Here is a 5,492-nt window from a genome sequence, read left to right as displayed (position 1 = left end):
CCCCCGCCTCCCCCACCTTGTTGGCTGGAATTCTGCCATCTTGTGGACACATTAGGAATTCCTGTGCTGTGCTGGGGGGGGGGGGGGGGACTCGTCGTCTATTTCCTTACCTTCTTACTCACCCAGTGGGCCTGGCCTCTGAAGGGGGCACAAGGCCCAGCAAGACCCAGCCCCGCCCTTGAGTCACTCAGAACGCCCCCCCAGTACATCCATCTACGGGAGCACAGGTAGGTCCATTCAAAACTTCTATCAACCCTCCCTCCAAACGGATGCCTGATCACCTCCAGCCCATCTGTCCCACCTCCAGCCCAGCCACCAGACCACCTCGCCTGGAGACTGCCTTCCAGCTTCCCCTGGTGTACCTTCCAGGCCATTCTCAGCCAGCGGCCGGAGCCACCTGGCGAAGAAGATCCCATCTACAACTTGCCGAACGCCTCACCCAGGCTCGCTCTGCTCGCCCTGGGCCCAACTCTCGTCACCCACTGTGACCTAGGCCTCCCACACCCTCACCGTGTTCCCTCAGCACTGGCTCCCTGTGGCTCTCATGCACCAGGTTGGCACTTGCCCCAGGACTCTTGCACTGACCGTCCTCACAGCCTGCAGCAACCCTCCTCCAGAGTGTCACACCATCCGGGTGTCAGCTCAAATGTCTCCTTCTCCAAGAGGCATCTTTAAGGATGTTAACAGGGCCCCGCCCCTCCTAGCCTCACACCACAGGGTCTCTCCCTCACAGCTCTTATCATCTAAAACCATCTCACCCTGTTTCTTGTCTCTCCCCTCATGATCGGGTGTGCACTCTGTGACAGCAGGACTGTGGCCGCCTCCTTCTGCTGGCTGTGAACCCAGAACAGCGCTAGCTATTCAAGAAGTATATGTTGCTTTATTGGATGAACGCATGCTTGCACACACAGCTGGCATTTTTTCTAGAGCTGGGAAGTTCTAAGTAGCTCAGGGACCGGATGCTTCATCAGACTTAAAAATACTAATTTCTGGGCCCCTCCTCACTGAGATTCTGGTCTAGTAGGTTATGAGTGGGGGCCCTGAAATCTGTAGCCTCCCCCACCTTTGTATGGGCTGTAAGTGATCCTGATGCTCAGGTGGCTGAATCTAGTTCAATTTCCCCCTCTTACTGCTGGGGAAACTGAGGCCCAGAGAGGGGGGAGGGGCTGACCTAAATCGTACAGAATAAGAGGCCGAACTGGATTCAGGAGCAGGTGTCACCTCCCCATGCCTACGGCTCTAAAGCATTGAGCCGTGGGAAAGGTGGGGGGCGGTAGTTTCTCTGCCCTGCCTGCAGCTGGGGGACAGGGCCCTAGTTCAAGGGCAGGACTGGGCTGGAGCAAGCCAGACACACCTCGCAAGGAGTACCTCCTTCGACTCTGTGCCCTGCCTCGCCTCACCCTGCTCCCAGCCCTGGACCCCTCGCCTCCCCTCCCCCAGTACGGATTCTTCTGGAAAGAGGGCTTTGGGGGGTCATCTCCCTACTCTGATGGCCAGCCAAGGGGGGAGCTCAGAACTTTCCTTTCTTTGCCCTCTCCAGCCCTGGAGCCCCTCTGAGCAAGGGTCTGGTGCCCAGCCATATGGGAAGTTACCACCTGGCCTCAGAAACCCCTCACCCCACAAGCCTCTGCAGAGTCTCGCCAGGGCAAGGCCTGCAGGATGGAGGAAAGGGACAAGATTTGGGGGTCCCACCAGTCCAGCTTGGGTGGCCAACTTTCTCATGATTTGCTGGCAGTGGTCTCGTCTTAACACCCGTAAGCTTCGGTTTCCTCTTCTGTAACATGGGGGAGTAACGGTCTGCCCTGCTGGTGCTATTGTGAGGCTGAACTGAGGAAGAGCACAGACGGGCCTTGCTGGTCAAGGGCTGTCAACCTTACCTGTGCTCACAGGGTCTCTGGAACAGAGAGGGTCTCAGGTGATGTGCTTGGAACCGGACAGTCTGGAAGCTGGCCGTACGGGAAGGTGGGAGATACAACGTCCGGACAGAAACGGGAGGGGAAGACTCCTGGGCATTTGTAGACGTCAAATCATTCCCTGAGCGGCCTTGTGTCCAGCCTAGAAACACGAGGAATCGTGAACCTCGAGAGCGGGAAAGAACCCATATTGTCCAGAGGTGAGCTCAATGGGAAGTTGGGATGTGCTCCACGGTGGGCCATCCCTGGAGTTTCACAGGATGACATTAGAGGGCTGGAAAGACCCAACACTCGACAGCATGGAGTCACAGACCCAGAGAGTTGTTCCTTTATTCTTTTCTCACCTTCTCATTAAGCCAGTGAGAAGGTCTCAGTCTGCTGTCCCCCCCCCCCTCAGCCCCCCTTGGATACTCCCCTCCTTCCCTGCTGATAGCAGCCTCCGTCTTATGTCCCTGATCTCAGCTCCTCCTCTTTCCCACAACTCACTCCACACTGGGTTTCTCATGATTATCCAGACACACCAGCACATTCCCGCCCCAGGGCCTTTGCACTTGCTGTTTTCTCTCACCCGAATGCTCTTTTCTTAGAGACCTGCACGGCTCAAGCCCTTGCTTCCTTCAGAGCGTTGCTCAGATTCACATCGAGACCTTCCCTGACCCTCCCGGGTAGGGTGGCCACTGCTCCTCCGTCTGCTTTTCTTCAATAGCACGTGTTTGCTACCCCCCCCCCCCCCGCCCGGCACTGAAGCTCCAAGCGAGCAGGGACCTTGTCTATTCCTTGTAATCGCTGTATCTCCAGCATCGGAACAGTACCTGGCACGTGGAAGGAGCCCAAGGCACATTTGTTAAGTGAATGAGTAAAACAGAGAAGACAGCCTTGGGACCGCAGCCTTTGGGGAGGAACAATCTCCAACGACGCTAATGACATTATTTTGTCCTCATTGTATTTATTTTTCTGGCTGGCTGTTATTTCCCACGGCAGACGACACGGCGGTGTTTCATGTGTGGGAGTGATTTAAAATTTCCTTTTAAAATAAGTTCCTTTAATTGGAAAAAGTACACTTATTTAAAGCATGATATTCTGTTGATGGAGTTACAGGTGGTAGGGTGGGCACGGCAAAAATGGAGGAAGCGGAACAGGGAACAACTCCTTCCAGGGGCTGCTGGAGTCCCGGTCTCCCATTTGACAGATAGGGAAGCTGAGGCCCCAGAGGCCGAGAGACGTGTTCAAGGGCACACACACATAGTACGTTCACGGCAAAGGGAGGGCGTACACCCTGGTCTTTGGATTTCAGGCACGGCTGTTCTATTTCTCTTGTAAGTTCTCTGTTTCATCCATGAGCGGACGCTTACGGGAGGCCCAGGGACAGCCTGAGCTGAAGGTAACAAGAGAGAGGACGTTTCCTTCAAGGGTTTTGTTTCCATCACCGGAACGGTGCCAGGCACAAAGGAGGAGCTCAACAAACCCTTGTTAGAAGCGTGACTGGAGCAGACAACAGAAGACCTGGAACCCCAACTCCTGCCCTGACAAGCCCCCAGTGCGGCTGGGGAGAGAGGCCAGGCCCCCGGCAGCAGGGCCAGGCTGTGGGTCACCCGTTGGCGTAAATCCCTGTGACTGGCCAGAGGGACGGTGGAGATAGAAGGTGGGTGCAGGTGGCGGTGCTGAAAATAGGGAGGTCGGCGTGCCCTTGGGGATCCGGAGAGGTCGGGGCCCGCGGGGCTGCAGGGAACAACAAAGGGCAGAAGGCGGAAGTTCGTTCTTCCCTGGGACGCCCATGGCCGCTGCTTCCACGACCAGGGAGTAAAGCCTCAGACCCCTTACCTGACAGCTCTTCTCGGTGCCTCTGCTGATCACCGACACCATGTTCTCCATCATCTTCCTCCCTGTCCAAGGGGCCGTTGTCAGGACTACGTGCAAAAGTCTCCAGAGAATGTGTGTTTACCATCTGGGCCACAGACACAGCTCAGACATTGCTCATAGCTGGCCCTTTAGGACAGGGGTCAGGTTCAAGGCTAGGTTGAGGGCACTAGAATGTCGGGTGTGCACGTTTTTTTGGAAACAACTTTCTAAGGGTGCTGTTTCCATTCGTTTGAGAATCGGTGACACTGAAAGATCCCGTCCCTTTGGGTCTGGGTTTGGGGCTGGGGAGGCGGGAGGCTGGGAGGCTAAATAAGGAGTCTGGGGAGAGCCCAGAAGTAAAAGGGTGGTGGAAACAGTCTCAGAGGGGTCAGACCCATCTGCTGTGGCTACGTGACCGGCTGGGGGTAGAGCCGGAATTGGAGACCAAGTGTGTGGGGCCCCTGCTCTATGGGACCACAGTTCCTGGCTGCTTCCAGACTCAAGAATTAGGAGTTCAGTTGCGTTGGCCAGGCCTCTGAGACATTACAGGTCATCCTGGCGTTGTAGTTGAGTTGGCCCCGAGTGACTCAAGTGAACCTGCGCCTCAGTTTACCGCTGTCTGCAGAAAGACGGAAAGGTTTGTCCCGGACCGTCTCACTCAGTGCCTGAAGGCAGAATGAAATTGTTCCTGTTTCCTTTCTAGTCCTCCTCCAACTGTTTGGATCGTCTGGTGTCTTAGCTGCCCAGGCTCAGCAGCTGGAGGCGGAGGGACCCCGAGGACTCAGCTGACATCCCCGCCCACCCGGGAGACTCGGGGAGCAGGGTCTCAGAAGCCAGGCCTCAGGGCCCTGCGGAAGCTCGGGGCGCCCTTTCCCAGGGCCACGCCTGAAAAAGGATTTATGGTTTGGCCCGCAGTGTGGTGAACTGCTAAATGTGCAGATTACGGGTACAAATCCGGGGGTGGCAGGGAAGGCAGCCAGGCGGGGTGGGGGGCGTGCTGGAGACCCGGCCGCCGGACCCTGTGTGCGGGTGGGGCCCCGCTGTTCCAGATGGGCCTGCACATGTGCCTGTGCTGAGCGCTGGGAGGGGCCGCAGCCCCGGGCCTCCTTCCCACCTCTGCGGCCTCCCCTGGGCCTCCGGGCCAGGCCTCGGAGTCTTTCCCTGGGGCAGTGGCCGTGGGTGCCTCTGAGTCTGGCACAATGGGAGAGGTGGGTGGGACGGAGGAGGGACACTTTCGCTGCTCAGATGGGGGAAATCAAGGCACGATAATGCGGAGTTACGTGCCCCACGTCAGTCACAGCAACTCAGTGACCAGATCCGAAACCAAAGGCTGCTCTCCGGGCTCTTGGTCAGGTGGGTCAAGAGGGTGATTCAGACCGTGGGAGCTCATACTCCAAACGACCCAGCGAACAAGGGGTGGTCATCATTGTCAGACACACACACACAGGGACCGTGAGACACCCTGCCTGAGGGCGCCGGCTCGGGTACCGTAGAGTCGGGCTGTGACCACGGGGCTGGCCGTCGCCATGAGACCGGCACGGCCTTCTCCACAGAACGGGGGCAGGAGGCCTCAGGGAGGACGGCTGAGCACAGGGATGCAGGATGCCTTCCTCAGATTGGCTAGGAATTTCATGGAAAACAAAGCTGCATTGCCAGAGGGAAGAGAAATCAGGACGTCATCTTATTTCAAGGGAAGGGTTGGGGTGATGAAGGTAGAGAAGGTCCTATAGTCCCAAAGTG

Source organism: Prionailurus bengalensis, chromosome D1 (genome assembly GCF_016509475.1).
Source record: "Prionailurus bengalensis isolate Pbe53 chromosome D1, Fcat_Pben_1.1_paternal_pri, whole genome shotgun sequence".
Lineage (NCBI taxonomy): Eukaryota > Metazoa > Chordata > Mammalia > Carnivora > Felidae > Prionailurus > Prionailurus bengalensis.
The sequence above is the reverse complement of the archived record's forward strand: the minus strand, read 5'-3'. Positions refer to the sequence as shown.